The sequence below is a fragment of the Crotalus tigris genome, unplaced genomic scaffold (assembly GCF_016545835.1).
Source record: "Crotalus tigris isolate CLP2741 ecotype Arizona unplaced genomic scaffold, ASM1654583v1 scf7180000023617.9722795, whole genome shotgun sequence".
Lineage (NCBI taxonomy): Eukaryota > Metazoa > Chordata > Lepidosauria > Squamata > Viperidae > Crotalus > Crotalus tigris.
The window spans coordinates 1,197,783-1,216,823 of NW_024100081.1; the positions used below are offsets into that span (position 1 = coordinate 1,197,783).

The window sequence follows — 19,041 nt, forward strand, 5'->3', positions numbered from 1 at the left end:
AGGGTAGTCTTCCGGTGTGCTGATTTATCACATACAGAGAAGGTTTCGTTTGCATTCTCCACTATGCATATGTAGAACAACCTTCAGCAAACAGGGTTGAAGTGATTAAAGTCTTAATTAAACCAAATACCTAAAGTCTGGGGTAAAGAAGGAATATTATGATATGTATCTAAGCAATTAAACACTCAAAAGTGCTATGTTCTTGTTCAGGTTATTTGCAGTTATATGTTCTGCATTCTTTATAGGAAAAAAACAGATAGACAAGTATTTTGAAGGCACTATACATGCTTATTCACTCAGACATGTCATTTACAGTATGCTTCAGACCTGAATTGAAATGAACTACACACCAAGGAATCTTGTCAGATTGCAGGATTTTGTGTTAGTTGTTTAACTAAGCTAGCTATATTGCTGTGACTTCACACACTATTTTTACCGTAATGGGTATACCTTGGTTTGCTTTCATCCACCACAAGGAGCAAATGTCATCACAGTGAGTTTGGAAAAAAAACATCTCAGTACTTGGAATTTAATTCCTATTTCAGTATTAGCATTGGATCTTCAATTTTTCTTCATAGTAAGAGACTCAGAGTATGTCATTTACTTGAGACTGTCAGTAGACTAGCTGAAGTCTACTCAAAATGTAATTGGCAGTTTCAGTCTTCATGCATTCAGAAGACACCTACAAAACAGAATGCCACAGTCTATACAGTAAATTAAAGTCCTCCTTTTCCCTAGTCCATATGTTAATAACGCGTGAAAGTATATATGAGAACTTGTAAAAAAAATCAGAAACTGGCTTGAAATAAACTGCATTTTTTGAAGAACAGAATATTCAGAATAATAATTCAAATAAATTAGATGGAATTGGGATGCAAAATAGAATCATTTCTTTGGCAGTTATCTTTTTGTATTTTTTTTAATTGTCCACATACAGGACCTAATTTAACCCCAAATGTAAAAGATTATTGACCTTACTTTGAAAAAAACTAATGATAAACTCATTTTCCAATATGGATATCATACAAGGAAAACCCATTAATTATTAATTATTCAACTCATATCACTTTGCTAAGGTGGTATCTGTCCTTTGCTAGACATGGGAAAAATTGTCAGTTTTAGTTTGGCACTTTGCTATTATTATAAAATTAAAACCATCTCAGTTGACATTCAGAATGTAGAACAAAAATCCTCTTGATAGTATGCATTTCTCTATTAATTTTTTTAAACAAATTGCAGTGGAATATTTGAGAATGAGTGGGTTTTGTTGCATTTTATATAGTTTGGAATTATCTTGATTCTCATTAACATGCAAACTGGACAAATTGTTCTATTAATGTTATTACTTCCACCCAAAAAATAATCTATTTGTTAGCAGTTATTAGTGTTTGTGTATAATTTTGAAATAGAATAGATTATTATTTTGATGAAATACTGCATGAAATATGTATGGTATTTATTGATGCACTGAAGAATATAACCATGACCAGAACTCATATCCTTCCATGAATACAGGACACTCGTACTCATAAATCATATGAACAAGATAGTGACGGGAACAGCACCCACTGATGCTTCTCCACATACACATAATGATTTGAACATCTACAGTGTTCTGAGGGAATTACTTAATATAGAAATAAAAGGGATGTTTTTAGAAGTTTGATTCAGTCCAGAACAGTTTGGGGTGACTATTTTAGGGAGAGAAGCTGTGATGGCTCAGCCTGTCAGATGCTGAGCTTATGAGCTAGAAGGCTGACATCCTAGGTTTCAGCACCGCACAACGGGGTGAGTTCCGGTTCCTGTCCCAGCTCCTGCCCACCTAGCAGTTTGAAAGCATACAAAGGCAAGTAGATAAATAGATAGTACTTCAATGGGAAGGTGAAAGCATTCTGTGCGTCTTTGGCATATAGTCATGCTGGCCACATGACCATTAGCTCCCTCAGCCAAAAAACATAGATCAGCACCATGTTGTAGAGTTGGACACAACTGGACAGGAAAATCTTTACCTTTGTTTTAAGGAGACTGAAGCAAAAATACTTTAGGGTTGGAAAATTTAGATTTTGAAAAAATCCTGCTAGTTCCTACCTTTCCACTCATTTATTCAGAGGCGCTATTCAAAATCATTTTTTAGAAATTGAAAATGGTAGTAATCTTATTGTACTGACTAATAAGACTGCTCAAGCTTTCAGATTCAGCTCTGAAAAGCTGACTTGGATCATGCAGGAGTCCAAAGGCAGCATTACTAGAAGTCTCATTAAAACAGCTGCATCTGCTTCCAAATACAGTTCTTGCAAGGGCCCAATCCCAGAAACAGATACCTCTTCTTTAAAAATAATTTGCTCACAGATGCTGCATTTACATTCCTCCACACCTTTTGGAATCAAATCTGTGGTTTTTCACAGTACTAGTGAATAGTAATTGAACATTTACAGAAAAGCACAAACTTTTATGAAATAAGTAGGGCATTACTTCTACAGATTGTTTAATTAAATATGATCTTCCAAAGCAACAACAGTCAGAGGAAGGAAGTTATTGAAATATAAAATTTTGTGCAATTCCATTTTTTAAAAACTTGAATTACTAGGAAAATTAAATTATACATGCACATTATTCATATGTCTATTTTAAGATAGTTGTTTTAGAAAAAAAATGTAGATGCATTATTTATTCCAAAGACTAAGGATATTCTGTATGGTAGCTTTTATTGAGGGATGGAATCTGAAAAGATCAGTACAATCATATCTGTATCCAGTGCTTTTTTTTTGTCACTGGAACAGAGTTCCGGCACCTTTTTTTGATGGATTTTCCAAGTTTTAAAAGTAACTTTTGAAAATTTGATGTTTGGACCACATGGACTTGAATCACGCTGTCGAGCATAGCATATCGGCGGCAAAATCATTAAAATGACGCATGTGGGCTGCTTGTGTGTTGAGTCCAATGCATGTGTACTTCATCTGCTGCTCGGCTTGGTGGCACTGCTCGGCTTGTGATTGGTCATGTGGTCACGCGCTGAGTGCTTACTGGGGGCAGCAACCATTATGTTTCATTACACAACTAACGTGTGTGGGTGTGTGTACAGTGATTGACTATGTGCGAAAGGTAAATAAAAGATTAAGAAGATGTGAGTTCTGGCACCTTTTTTTCTTACAAAAAAAAAAGCATTGTCTGTATCTAATTAGAAAATAGACTTCATGAATTGACTTCATAACTTGCCATCAACTGTCTGACTTGGCTTGATATTTGACTAGCTGCAAAGGACCCAAATTTTGTCAGAGCTAACTTTTGTTTTTGTTTTGTTGTTTTAAAAGTTAACATTTTTTAAAACAACTTCTACTCTTAAAGTTAACCTCCACCCCAACATCTGCTTCACCTTGTGACCCAAACTTGGCATTTCTTAGACTAGTTTTGGTTGAGGAAGTCTTTTTGCCAGTTAAAGTCTTGCACTATTTTTATTTTTTTTTACTGCACACTAATGTATTACTTGGAGTGGGGACAGCTGCTACAGTGTCACTCAATCTCAGGATTGATTGATTTTTCTAATTTATTTAGCCACTCAACTCACAGACAAGTCAATTACATATGCAGTCCCTTTCTGAAAATGGATATTACATATATGTGCATATAGGAAATAATCCTCCTTTCATCTACTCCAGCCAGAAAAAATAAAAATCCATTTTTTTTCTATTTTTCCTCTTTTTATTATAGACTATGCAGACCTCCATGAAGACATTCTGGATGCACATGTCATAGGATATTGATCATCATTTTATAATTGATGTTATAACTGGGCCATATTTCTAGAATTTGGAAGGGCTTTCAACATTTGATGACCTCAACGGCACCAACGTGTTATCACATGGAATTGTAGCAGGTAAGCTACATTGTGATATTGTGATAATTTTGTATTTATTGTCTCAATGTTCATTATATTCCATTTACTGGGGTGTTGAATTTCAGTGTGAAAGTTAGAATTGCAGTGCAATGTCATTAAAGAATTAACAAGCTTCTAACTATCCAGTATATGAGCATTATTTTACCTTCAGACAGCTGTGGTTTTCCCAGTCTCTTATGTTGTCAGTGGGACAAGGTGGAAGAAAAGAAATATATTGGCATTCCTTATTCATGCTGATTGATTGTCTCCCTGTTTTTCTACAGGACATTTGTAATTCACTGAGTACTGTGCAACAAAATTGCTCAATTCTAGTCACGCAAATGGAAGAAACTAGTATTTAAATTGCCTTACATCAAATCATATAATAGATTTAACTCAGTGAACATTGTCTAGACTGGCTAATGTTTGTCTATGGTTTCCCAGCTGGAAGATAAATATTGGGAGACCTTTGTAGGAAAACCTGTTGGTTTGGTTATTGGTTTAGCCAGTTTGGCCTAGTGGTTAAGGCATCAGCCTAGAAAGCAGAAGAACCCCTCTTTCTTGTAGCAGCCCCTCAGATACTGGAATACTGCTCTCATGTGTCCCCTATTTCTTCTTTTTTTTTAGACTAGCCAAACCCAAGTCCCACAGCTGTTATTCATATGTTTTAGTCTCCAGGCCTTTGATCACTTTAGTTGCTCTTCTCTGAATTTTTTCCAAACTCACAACATCTTTTTTGTGATACGGTGACCAAAACTGGCTGCAGTATTCCAGGTGTGGTCTTACTAGGGTTTTATAAAGTGGTACTAATACTTCGCGTGATCTTGATTCTATGCCTCTGTTTATACAACCCAGGATTATATTAGCTTTTTTGATTGTTGCTGCACACTGCTGGCTCATAGTCAAGTGATCATCCGCTAGGACTCCAAAGTCCCTCTCATAGTTACTGTTTTTAAACCAGGTCTCACCCAATCTGTACTTGTACCTTTGATTTTTCCTGCCTAAGTGTAAAACTTTGCTTTTCTCCACACTGAAACTCATTTTGTTGGTTAGGGCCTATTGTTCAAGTTTGTCTAGATCTTTTTGGATCCCGAGTTTGTCTTCTGGGGTGTTAGCTACTCCTGTCAGTTTGGTGTCATCTTCAAATTTGATGAGTTCCCCTTCAATTCCCACATCTAAGTCATTTATGAAGATATTGAAGAGTACAGGACCTAAGATGTGGTACCCCATTGCTTACTTCTTTCCATGTGGATATAGTGCCATTGAGAACTACTCATTGAGTACAGTTTGTCAACCAGCTACAGATCCATCTGGTGGTGATGTTGTCTATTCCACATTTTTCTACTTTATCAAGAAGTAGGTTGTGGCCTACTTTATCAAATGCCTTACTGAAATCTAAGTATACTATGTCCACTGCATTTTGCTGATCTACTAGTTTAGTCACTTTATCAAAGAATGAAATAAGATTGGTTTGGCATGATCTGTTTTTTTAACAAACCCATGCTGGCTACTGGTATGACTTCGTTTGCTTCTAGTTGTTTGCAGATCTGTTTTTTGATTATCTTCCCAGGTATTGATGTTAAATTTATTGGTCTGTAGTTTGCTGGGTCTGTTTTTTTCCCCTTTCTTGAAGATGGAAACCACATCAGCCCTTTTATAGTGCTCAGGTACTTCCCTGGTGCTCCAGGACTTTTGAAAGATATGGTGCAATGGTTCTGAGATAACATCTGCCAGCTCTTTCAGAACTCTGGAATATAATCTGTTGAGTCCCAGTGAGTTTTTTCACACTTATGACCATTGAAGCATCGCTGTGGTCACATGAAAAAATTTGGACCCTTGGCAACTGGCATGTATTTATAACAATTGTGGTGTCCCGTAGTCATGTGATCACCTTTTGCTTCGTTTGACCTTCTGACAAAGGCAATGGGGAAGCCAAATTCACTTAACAACTGTGTTACTAACTTAGCAGCTGCATTGATTCACCTAGCAACTGTGACAAGAAAGGTCGTAAAATGGGGCAAAACTCACTTAACAACTGTCTTGTTTAGCAATGGAAATTTTGGGGTCAATTGTGGTTGTAAGTTGAGGACTACCCATATGTCAGATTAATTTGAATATGATTACTAGATAGAAATACCAAGGATCTTTTCCCCCTTGAATAGTTAGGAAGGATAGTTAATGGGCAGAAAGCTGACAACCTGAAGGAGGAAGAAGCAGGCAAGGCTAGCTCTGTAGGATGCAGAAATGTATGAAGAGCAAAAATAGATTGGTTTTGCAATTAAAAACTGATGGATTTCTAATGCAGTCTAGTGCATTGCTTTCCCCTCCTTTGTGGCCCACAAACTGTAGGGCAACATTATAAAGCAAATTATAATTTGTCTCTCCACTTAATATTAATAATAGTGTTTTTAAAACTGCACTCAAACAATTAGAGGATTTTCTCTGATTCAAAAAGGCATTGTCAACCTGAGAACCAGGCTACTGGACCAGGAGACCAAGTTACAGATATAGAGCTTCCTGTATTTTTTCCTCTTTCAGTCTAAACTATCTCACAAGGTGGCTGATGAATGGAGAGCAATGGAGAAGGAAACTGTTGCGTCCTTGGCGGGAAAACAGACACGAGAAGCAGCTGGAGTTCTCAGGTTCTTTTATTCAGCGTTCAGCTTACAGGAAGATGGCTTCAGCTCAGCCCAAACGCCTCACAGCCTCTTATATAGGCAACTCCCGGGTAAATGGGTTACTTTTCCTGCGCCAGCACCCGCGCATGCGCACGGCGCTGGCGACAGCCTGTCTGGTCCCGGGCAGCTTTGCACCTGCCCGGGACTGCCTGCAAACGCCCGAGCCGTTTGCAAGGCTCGGGACATAACACCCCTTTCCCCCGGGCTAAACCTACTATCAACATACAACATTTATTTTACACGACAATTTGCTCCCCAGTGTTCCCACTGTTTACTGGCTTTTGTCTTGCCAACAATGTTATGTAATCTTCTAGGTACTTAGGAGATTTCTTTGCTCTCTGTGACCTTCTTAGCTCTGGGTTACTGGCATAAGTCCCCTGACTGGAGGGAGGCGTGAGCTTGTTCTCTCTACTGTGCCCTGGTGTCTTCCAAGGACTGTGCCCCGATGCCTGGCCTGCTTGCTTGCCCACCGGGCTCGTCAGGCCAGGGCTTCTGTTGCTGTGTGACCTGGTTGTCCTACCTAGCTGTAGCCCCTCAGGCCCCTTGAAGTGATAGCCACTGCTGGGCGTCTCTGTAGAACCCCCTAGGTCAGTCCAAGACCTGTCAGGAGGCTGTCTATTCCCTGAACCCCATTCTGTTTTTGGGCTCGTGTGGGTTTCTGTACTCTCCCAAAACTCAGGTGTCCCCTGATTTGTGCTAGGGGTGTTGTAGTCGGGACTTGGTTCCTCGACTAGCTCTGTGTATGTTTGACCCCCTGTAGGATTTGGGGTAAGGTCAGGCCAACCTTGGGCATTGTGTGCCAGCTCTCTTGCGGGAATGATTTGTTGGGATGCCCCCGGGTATCCTCCGTTGCTGGAGTGCTGTGTGCTGTGTGTGGAAAGTGAGTATGCCCCCGGGGTAACTCCCTGGCTGGAGTAGGCGTGAGTGCCTGTTGTGTGGGTAAGCTCCAAGACTTCCTTTTCGGAGCAATTGCAGAACCTTGGGACGAGCCGTTTGTGGCTCACTCAGTGGCGATGGGCAGTAGCTCTTGCCCTTCCCTTTGCTCCAAAGGGTCCCCCTCCCCCCCTGGAAAAGACCCAGGAGTTTCAGCAGAAAAGTCCCGCCTAGAGCGGAGTTGGTCGATGTGCCGACGCAGGACACGACCGTTGTCCAGGGCAACCTCGTAGGAGAGAGGACCTGTGATCCTGGACACAGAAGCGGGGACCCATGTATGACAAGGCCCGTAATTGCGAGCCCAAACCGGGGCACCCACAAGTAGTTGTCTAGGTGCCCTAGGATGTGAGGTAGATGAAGGCAGTCTGTCCGGATGCAACCGGTCAAGTCTCGTAGTAAGTTGGCGCCCCCAACGAAGTTAAGCTGGACTTCTCCCTGTAGAAGTGGACGGTGTGGTGCGATAAGAAAGGAGAAAGTCAGCCAACCTGTGATGCCAGTCCCCGTAGGTGAGTCTCTTCAAGGCGTCCTTTGCGATGCGCTCCATGCGTTCAGCCATACCGTTGGTGGATGGGTGAAAAGGCGCAGATGTGGCATGACGAATCAGGTTTGCCTGTAAGAAAGCCTATTCTGGCTGGGGACTCTGGTACCCTTCAGGCGTTCTTCTTGAGGTTGTGCCTTTCGTCGGCCCAGACACACAGCTGCAATGTGCCCTTGTTTGCCGCATGCCCGGCAGGTAGCGGAGCGGAACTTGCAGTCGGTTCTCCTGTGGCGACCTCCACAGCCGATGCACTTGAGCGGAGATGAAGAGCTTTCCTTCTGATTTTCTCCCTTCGCGGGGTGTAGACGGTCGACTTCTTCGTCCGGATCCTCCTCGGAGTTTCGTCGGACGTCTTCTTGGTGCACGGACGCACCCTCTGCACTGCTTCTGATCGGCCGCAGGTTCTTGACGGCGCCGCCTGCTGCTTCTTCCGCGGGGGCTTCCCTTAAAGCGTCTTGGAAGGATAATTCTTCCTTAGCGAAAAGTCTCTGTTGTAGCTCTCGATGCCTCAACCCGCACACGAATCGGTCCCTCAGTCGTTCCTCGAGGTCCTTGACCTCGCAGGGCTTGCCGGCCTTCCGTAACGCGGCGATGTACTCCTTGGCTGACTCCCCGGACCGTTGATCCCTCTGCTCGAAGGTGTGGCGCCATGAGATAACGGACAACTTGGGGTGGAAGTGGTCCTTCAGCAGCTTCTTCAGGTCTGCGTAGCTTACAGACTCTACTGGAACAGGTGCTGCAAGGTTTTCTGCGATTTCGAAGGCGTCTTGGCCGCACGCGCAAAGCAGGGTGGCAGCCTTCAAGCTATCTTCCCTCACTTGGTTTGCCTTGAAGTAGTTCTCCATTCTGGATACGTAGGACTCCCACCGTTCTGGATGTGAGACGTCGAATTCCGCAAGCCTTCCGATTTTCGCCATCTTCGGATCTTCAGGAGACGGGTCTATCAGCCAGCCTACCCCCGAAGGCGCACTGGATTGGCGGGCAGCTGCTGAGTCAACACCGTTCCTCTTCCGCCGCTCAGGACTCCTTGGGTAAGCTTACACTTTTTCCTTTCCAGGTAGTGCAAGGCATCCCATCCTCGTCGCCAGTGTTGCGTCCTTGGCGGGAAAACAGACACGAGAAACAGCTGGAGTTCTCAGGTTCTTTTATCCAGCGTTCAGCTTACATGAAGATGGCTTCAGCTCAGCCCAAACGCCTCACAGCCTCTTATATAGGCAACTCCCGGGTAAATGGGTTACTTTTCCCGCGCCAGCACCCGCGCATGCGCACGGCGCTGGCGACAGCCTGTCTGGTCCCGGGCAGCTTTGCACCTGCCCGGGACTGCCTGCAAACGCCCGAGCCGTTTGCAAGGCTCGGGACATAACAGAAACTTTGTGTACTCCACCTTTAACTTTCAGAATAAAGGGGGGAGATTAAGTAATCAGAAGGAAACTTACTGAATGAGACTTTCAGTCTCAGTCCACCAATCTCACTTTTCTGCACCCTCCCCCCAGTCATCTGGTTTGAAGTAGATGCTTTTGCTGCCACAAGGAGATCATGTGATAAGATAACAAAAATATTACAGGGCAGAGTAAGACATGGAGTTTAACAACATCTAGATGCACATATGTGTGTTCATGAAAATTTCTCTAATTTATTTGGAAGTCAAAATAAAAACAGAAATCAGAAGGAAGAGACATAATATGACTACTTTTTTGTTCTCAGAATGATGTTATGCCCTGGATTGTCGTAGAGGCTTTTTAAAATTGTTCTTGTTGTTGTTAATTGCTGTCAGCAGAGCTATAGAAAACCCTTCTGATTACAAGGCTTGGGCTATTCATCTCTATGCACGTCACTGTTGAATAAGGTGAAGGCCCTGACATTTTAAAAGCAGAAATACAACATTTGGGCCAGAAAGAAACTGCTGAGCTGGCATACAAAGAGGTCTTTGCTTGTGTGTTTATTTTGCAGTATTTATAGTCTGCCCCAGTCCAAATGGACTCTGGGCAACAAGGTCACAAACCACAAATAAACAATGCTATTCATTGAAATCAATAGTAAACAACGGAAGCATTTTTAAAAGAAACTAATCTAAGTGTTCAAACGCCCACTGGAAAATGTTGCCTAGATTATTTTGTTTTACTAAAGTAAAACAACAGTAAACACTCAAAGAACTACAGAACAAGCAAAACATATTAAAAAGGAGCATAACTATAGTATATTTGTGTCAAATTTCCCCTCATAGCATGAACTGTGACCTAACCAAATGCTCTCTTTTGCTTGACATCTGAAAGGCAGTTGGTGGGTGCTGTTCTATGGGAAGAGTGGAAATGTTATACATAGATGATGGTTCTTTTGTTGTTGTTGATGATGATGGTGGTGGTACCATCCTAAAATGATAAAATCAGGAAGATGTATACATCCTCTGACATTATGAAGCTTCTGTTATCTGTGACTAACACAACTTAGTATACCGTAACATATGTCTTAGATCTACTTTCATGAACATATATTTCTGTAAATAGCTCAAGCTTCAGCCTTGCCAAGATATTTTAGCTAATTTCTCAAGCAATTTAGATAAATTAGCTGTCATTGTGTTCCTTCCTTTTCTCATTCCAGATTTGTATTTCACCTACATTTAAATACCTAAATAATGCAGAGGATGTTGTTGTGTGTGGGGCAGAGTGGAGGGCAAATGAATATTTTCATCTAAAATGCACCCTATGAAGCATCTACTTTGCAACCAAAATTTGAAACAGGAAAAATAAGGGGAAAGGGAATTTTCTGTAATCAATCATTAGTTTATCTGAATTCCTGCTGCTTGTGCATAAATCACACAGTGACCTGAGCAGCAGCCTGATTGTAGTTAATGCATGCCGTTTAATCTTAACACATTCAGGATACTGTGCAAACCAGGCATGCTATCAAGATGCGGTTTTAATTAATGTTTGCCTTTAAATAATTTATGGGGTGTATATTGGAGGGAGGGAGAATTCCTAAGGTGGAAAAAAAAATGTAATAAATACAGTAAAGTACTGAGTTGTTGTGGAATTTATTATATTTAGGTGGCTTTTGCAATGTTTTATAAATAGATATGGAATTTAATAACTGGGGGAATTGTGCTTCATCTGTTAGATCACTAATTTTAATAACTTCTGTCTTCTCCTGAATCAGGAAATGCTACAGATAGGCTATTTCTATGATCATCAGTTGAAAAATAGAAGAAAAATTGTAAGACGGTTTCCATTTTGTATGATCAAAAGTCTTAATTTTTTCCTTAGATCTTTTCCTCCACACAACATTATTATGTTGTGTTTTTATGATTTCTGTGATCCACTACCATTTAAGGTTTAGCTGGTGGCACTGGAAATACACAACATCTACCTGGCTAGATGACTAAAGCATTATGTCAAGTTGGCAGTCAGTCTCAAGACTAGTAAAGTAATTTTGGGTTTTTGAGGAAAACTTGTATGTGTCAACATTCTGGGGCACCAATATTCAGACAATATTTATGTCTCCTATATTACTTTGATGATTCAGGAAGTAATTGCAATTTCTTTGTTGTTCAGAATTTAGAGAATACTGCTAATGCCCATATTGTCAAACTAATGCTAATCCCAGATTTTTCAGACAGTTTGAAAAAGTTCCTGCTGCAGTAGAAGACCATCTGTGAAATTCTACTTATAAGGCTGGGGTCTTGCCAGCTGTAAATACAGTTTATACCCTCTGACTTCTTAACCCTTTGTAATGAGTTTGTCAATGCTGCTAACATCAGATGTTCTTGCTTTGACAACAGTTAGAGATGCAACCATTTTCGTATATATTACTTTTAGAGTTAGATGATGCTGGGGGGGGGGAGGAATGTGCATGAGACTTTAGATATGCATAATAATACTGGACTTAGTGTGTGAACCAAGATTAATGAAATAAGAGATGAAAAGAATTGGCAGGCAGGAGAACTAGAGGGAGAGCCTGCATTTCAAACTAATTGGAGAATGTGATTTATGACTGTTAATTGGAGGAGGGAATTGTGCTTTGATACTATGTGCTCAGGGGAAGGGAATCCAGTTTTTGGCTTTGATTGTGTTAGTGCCAATGCTATGCTACTCAAATAAAGATTCTTTAAGGTAAACAATGCCTCAAAGTTCTTTGAAGAGTTTTATCTGTTGGAACCATGAAAGAGGTTAGTATTGTGCAGAATGGGAACTTAAATAATTTAGCCTAGAATGCTCAAATGCTATCTGTTAGATCCTTCGTTCGTGTGCGAATGATGAAGACACATGGTGACAACTAACAATGCTTTATTCTCCTTCTCCAACTCCAAGCAAAAAGCAAAAGGCACGCAGGCCTTTTTATAGGGCTTGAAAACCATACAGAGTGAACCAATAAGAGTTCTTCTTTCTTTGCGCCTTGCGCATGTGCACAAAGCTGGTGCTGCTCTGTCTGGTCCCGGGCAGCTTTTAGAATCAGTTTCCTCATCAGGCCCAGGACACAACACTATCTGTTCCAGAGTTCTCTGCCTAAAGGCATTGCCTAAGTGCCTACTCAGTGAAGCTTCAGATTTTCCCCAGCTTTTACAAGAGTTCACAAACTTTTTTCACCAGAGTGTAGTAGGGAGAAATTCAGCAAGTAACTCACATAAAGCTTTGGACAGAAGAAATCAGACAAATTAAAATTTCCTTTTGCCATGGAGGAAATAACAAAACAGTGGTTGAACAAGTTCTCTGTGGGTTCCCAGTTTGAATTTCTGGCACTGCAAGCTAAAGTTTCAAGTAGCAAATGACCAGCAAAACTATCCCTTATAGCTGGGGTCTGCAACCTTGACAACTTTAAGACTTGTGGACTTCAGCTCCCAGAATTCCTGGGAGCTGAAGTCCACAAGTCTTAAAGTTGTCAAGGTTGCAGACCCATGCCTTATAGGACATTTCCTTTCCAAGCAGAGTCAATTCCAGGGTAGCTCAGCATTCTTTGTCACTATACCAACTGCAAGAATAGTAACAAACCAAGCAAATCTGTTCTAACTAATAATATATTGGATGAAAAGCTTCCTTTCGTTACTGTGCATTGTAGTTTTCCGTTGACCCTAGCTGACTGTAGCTTTTCTTGGTTCAAGCTAGTTTGAGAAGTTGGAGGAAACAACTAGGTACCAATGCAAGCCTGTTGAAAAGTATCTTGAAATGTTGAAAGATAATTCTCAGAACTTCCAGACAGTGTTTTTTTTAAATTTAAGATTGAGAACAATGGCATCTTCAAATGGAGAAGAAATTAAGTCAGTAGGAAGATGGAACTACACTCTTGGGAGCATTAGGAATGCTTCTCTCTGTTAACTGGTCTAATATTCTGATATCTTTCTAAGTCTTGGTATGAATTATGGAACTTGATACATTGTGAATGAATTCTTAATGGTTTATTCAAAAAGTTATATGGGTAGTCCTTGACTTATAACCATCCGTTTAGTGACCATTCAAAGTTACAACAGTACTGAAAAAAGTGACTAATGACTGTTTTTCAACTTACAACTGTTGCAGCCTCCCCATGGTCACCTGATCAAAATTCAGACACTTTGGCAACTGGCATGTATTTATGAAAGTTGTAGTGTCCTGAGGTCATTTGATCACCTTTTGACAAGCAAAATCAATGGGAAAGACAAATTCACTAACAACCATGTGCCTAACTTAACAATTGCAGTAATTCACTTAACAATTATGGCAAGAAAGGTTGTAAAATGAGACAAAACTCACTTAACAACTGTTAATTCGCTTAACAAAAGAAATTTTGGGCTCAGTTGTGGTCATAGGTTGAGGACTATCTATATTGGGCAAAGATGCCTCAACCTATCAAAAAAAAAAGAGGTAAGGAAGGAAGAATGGTTTCTTGAAATTTTAAATTGACTTCAGTGTATTATTTATTCAGAAACAGAGAGAAGAGGGAAGGAAGGCATTTTTTTTGTTGCCCCAGTTTCCCAAATTCTGAAAATATTTAGGGGTTGTTGTTTTTTGCCTGCTCTGGTAAGCAAATCTGGTAGGATGAGTGCTAGAGTCTGCTTTGGGACCTAAACAGTTCTAAAGATTTGTGTTTGTCATTGTTGTTTGTTTCATATTGCACTGTAGAATGGCTCTCCAAAGACACTGAACTGCAAAGCATGGATGAAATAAAGGACAAATGGGGGATTCCAGAATTTGCTTAAGTTCTGGAGAACATTAGGGACAGAAAAGTTAAAAACCTCAAAGAGACTATTAAGACTAAATGAAGTCTACTACCATCACAGCTGGAGAATCGCTAACTGGGACCTCTGTTACAGTTTCACAGTTGCAGGGCTTTACTTAAGATCAAGTTTACATATTTGTAAACAATTTATTTATCCAATGAAGAATTACCCTGGTGTGATTATGATCCATTAGAGACTTTCACACAGTTATGCACAAATAACTACATTTGAAGCTCAATGTCAGAAGCATATGGTTCTGGTAACTGTTGTTCAGCTATGGGATACTCATTGGAAGGGAATGCAATGGTGAAATATCATTTTTTTGCTGCAGAAATTCTCAGAGGTAATCTCAGCCTTTGCAGGTAGGGCTGGGGAAATACCTTCCTAGAATTCTAGTTGACTAATTGACAGTCTTCACTGTATTAGATGGACTAATGATCTGACTCAGAATAAGATAGATCCTTAAAGTCATCCAAGAATGAATCTGGGCTTCTGTTTGAATTAACAGCTGATCAAGCTTAACCAAGCATGGCATTGATATAATTTGCAATAATTCATATTTGCATATGCTACAGCTTTTCTGTTTAACCCAATAGACCCTATATTTTTTTTCTCAACGTGTCTTTGAGAATCATGTCATGTTTTGTTACTAGCCATTCTTCTGCATATTACTTGGTTTTTAATATTTTTGTCTCTGCAGCTCATAGTATGTTCTAAGACTATTTTCTAAAACAGGGGCTCCCAACCCCAGGTACCAGGCTATGGCCCATTCAGAACTGGACTATGGAAGCAGTGGACAAGCATACATGCAGCTCCATTTGTGCAAATGGAGCTACATGCATGTGTGCACACTTGTCCACCACTTGCGCACAATCCTCCTCCCCCCCCACCGGTCTGCAAAGTCAGAAAGGTTGGTGATTGCTGTTCTAAGAATACACACAAACACACACATGGAAAGCATGGGGCAATTCATATGACAACATGAGTGGTATGTGTCTTCCTCAATCTTGAGCCCTCTACCACATGGAGTGGGACAACTTGGTGCAGCCAGCTCACTATCACCAAGTCACCTCTGCCAACTCATTGCCACCAAGTTGTTGCAACACAACTCAACACAGCCAGTTTGCAACAGAGACAACTTGCCATGGGCAGCCAGAGGTAGAACTGGGCAGGTGAGTGAGTAAATAGGAGGGCAGAGCACAAAGCACAGAGTGACAGCAGCAGTCAGGGCCATCCCATTTTCACACACACACACACACACACACACACACACCACCACCACCACTGCCAAGCTCTGGGCTGTTTGGAATTCAGGCTGTTTAGCAGTGACGTCAGTGTTCAGGCCAATTGGGGCATGTGTGGACAAGGTGGGGTGCGGGAAGGCAGCAGAGGCTGGGCACATGCTGTTTTCACACTCCCTGCCACCACTATTGGAGCTTGGTGTGATGATAGTACCAACAGTGGTGTGTGTGAAAATGGGATGTACCTGCCTGCTGCTGCCTCCCCATCGCCTATCCCACCCACTGCCACTGCCCTTGAATAGCAAGAATACCGTGCTTCTGTCAAAAAGCCCATGGAGGTGGTGATGGTGGTGGGGTGTGTAAATGGGACCCGCTTGGTTTTCACTGCCTCCCTGCCACTTCCCCTGCCCATCACCACTGCCGCTGAATGCCTGAACTCTGAATGGACCAGAGTTCAGCATGGCAGAAGCAGTGGCAGTGTCGGGGGTGTATGAAAATGGGAAGCCCATGGCTGCTGCCACCACTCTGCACTCCAGTCACATGCTCGGTTGCCCGGTTCTCCCTCCAGCTACCTGTGGCGAGTTGTCCCCATAGCAAATTGGCCATGCAAATGAGTTGTCCTGCAATAACTTGATAGCAATGAGTTGGCAGAGGTGACTTGGCAATGGCAAGCTGGCCATGCCAAGTTGTCCTAGACCTCTACCAGAGGCCTGAGAGTTTGATCTTAGCTGTTCCTAGCCCTGCTCTCTTCTGGATAGAGATCTCCGATATTGTTCATGGTAACTGTTGGAATCAGTCTCTCAACTTAGGAGTCTCAGCCCCAGATGTTCCTACAACTCCTGGGACCACTTTGTCCTTTATTTTTCACATCCTCTCTAGTTCTCCTTCAGGCCTTGATACATCTCAAGCTTCTCATATTCAATCCTGATATAGCTTCTTGTAATAAGAATGATAGCTTTATCAATAAATTGTCATTGGGAAAAATAACTGGGAACAAGTAACTTAATGTGTATATGTGTGTAATAAGTGTATAGATCTATAGACTTTATTTTGTAAACATGGGTGCCTTTGTATAAAATGAAGAGGTAAATACTTAATAGCAGCTTACTTACTTTTCCAGTTGACATTCCCTTGTGTCAGCTTTGATGCCATTTTGAAAATCCCTCTAGCCCTCAAGAACAATGTTTTAATAGGTTCATAAAAAGAAGTGAAAGACCCCTGCTGCAAGATTTGAACACATTTACATGGTCAAGGTCAGCTGGTGTCCTATTGCATGTTTTACATTTACACACACATATATAATTGCTAGGTGATAGCAGCAATTTATTCAGGGTGAGTAGATAAACAGCAGCTAAACAAAGGAAAATAAATCAAAGACTCTTGGAAAAAAACAAAGCTTGCCCAAGTAGTTTTGCTTTCAACAGAAACACACAGAAGAGAAGTCAAAATCTTAAGAGAGCCAAGCAGGTTAACCAATTCAAAGGTCAGAGTATTTTACATGACCAGAATAACACACCAGGAAACCATTGTTTCCAACAGTGATACATGGGTCAGGACTGCCTCTTAAATCAAGCTGCAGCCAGCTATCTTTAATTAAATAGTCTGTTGCCTGTTAAGGAGCCTCATTGAATGTCTTTGTTCTGCTTTGCTCTCATCTACAGTAGTCCAAGGGCTTAGAGCAGGGATCTCCAAACTTGGCCACTTTAAGACTTGTGGATTTCAACTCCCAGAATTCCTCAGCCAGCATGGTTGGCTGAGGAATTTTGGGAATTGAAGTTCACAAGTCTTAAAGCGGCCAAGTTTGGAGACCCCTGGCTTAGAAGCTGTACCTCATCATCTGAAAATGCCCCATCTGTTCTGATGGTGCCTGTGTTTGATCAGCCTTAAGTGATTGCTGGCTTGGTGTCTCCTGAGGCTGACATTCCACTGGTTCAGCTGAAACGGTTTCTTCAGAGTCAGAGCTCTGGCATGGCAGCTGATTCAAGGTCCTGCAGATGTAAAGCCATCGACAAAAATGTTCAAATAAGCACATAATAGAGTTTAAACAGCAGTAAATGTACTATCACATTATAGCAATGTAAGTATATTTTCAAATAGGATTTGAATTAACTTTTTCTTCCAATAGTGCCACGCAATATTGGTTATTTTACGTCTGATGAGGTAGATGGTTGCCCATGAAAGCTTATGCCATAATAAATTCATTACTCCTTAATGTACTGCAATGCTATAGCCAAGTAATATGGCTGTTGCTCTGGAAATTACATAAATGTCAAATTAATCTGAAACTAAAGAGATGGTATTTTATTTGCAGGGTATTTTAGCATATACAGTAAGTAGTAGGGGAAAATTCAGAATAGTTCCTTTATGATAAATGGGGATATAGCCCAAATGACTATATATATATGTTACTCACAGTTAAAATGGGGGTGCAGAGCTGTTTTAACAAAATGGTGGTCTCATATGGACAATGGTGTTTGAAAACTAATTCAAAATAATGGTTTTGAGGTTTTTTTGTGTGGTTTTTTTTTTTTTTTTTGCAGAATGGACTGCAGAGCAAATCCTTTGATAAGAAATTAATCTTGTTCCTAAGTTGAAAGTTCCTAAAGATCATGTCAGTTGGTTATATTGTTACATTCCTTGCTCTGTCAATGATAATTAGTGTTTATAGTTGCTGGAGGGCAAAACTCTGTCTCTTGACATCTTTAGGAAACAAATATTTAAAACTTCCTGTGTTAAAATCTTTATGAAGTGGTCGATATGGATCATATTAACTAAAAAGCTGATATCATGAGCTGATTTGACCTTAAGGTGAGGGCATGCTCTAGTTACTGTATAGCTGAATATAAAACAAATAACAAAAAGTAAAAATCAAAGGGCTATTTTTCCACTTTCTTTAAAAACAACATTTCAGAGATTGTCTGATCACTCGCTATTTAAGTCAAGCAGAAGATATTAAATTAAGAAACTATTGGAATGGATGTTTGATTTTTGACAAAAAAAACCTGGAGAATGTAATCTCAAGTCATGTCACTTGCATCTTTAGATTTTTATTAGCAAGGTTTTTCAGAAATGGTTGCCATTGCCTCTTACTGGGGCCGAAAGAAAGTGACTAGCCCAAGGATACCCATATGGCTTTTGTATCTAAGATGGGACTAGAACTCATGTTCTCCCAGTTTATAGGCTGATGCCTTAACTACTACACCAGATTGGCTTTCTAACTATATCTACTAGCAGGTTAATATCATCAGGCTGTAGTGAAGAACATGTTGATTAATCTGGTTTGACTATTAAGTAGGACAAAAGAGATAACTAATTACTGATATCTAACCACCCAGAGTCTCATGACAGCAAGATGTAATAATTAAATACACAAAATATCTAGTGGTCCTACAGGTTTTTGCAGTCCCCATGTGTAGACCTAGATACAAGTCTATGGTTTTTAAAATAATTTTGTTCCAGTGATGAATTCTAAAGAATGGTAGTAAGGGATTCCTAAGCAAAATATTAGTGATCTCGGAAATATTTTTCAGGATGGAGTCCTTGTATGAAATCCAGCTGAGATGAGATCTAAGAGTGAGTTAACTGTCCCA

General features: G+C 40.7%; 1 long non-coding RNA gene across 3 annotated transcripts in view; it reads left to right on the forward strand.

The window, feature by feature from the left end:
- LOC120297360 overlaps window positions 1-19,041 on the forward strand; it is a 360,175-nt gene that overhangs the window by 219,710 nt on the left and 121,424 nt on the right. For all 3 annotated transcript variants that reach the window (XR_005553776.1, XR_005553774.1, XR_005553775.1), the window contains exon 2: window positions 3,709-3,874. This is a non-coding gene — a long non-coding RNA (uncharacterized LOC120297360). The remainder of the gene's footprint in view (window positions 1-3,708; window positions 3,875-19,041) is intronic.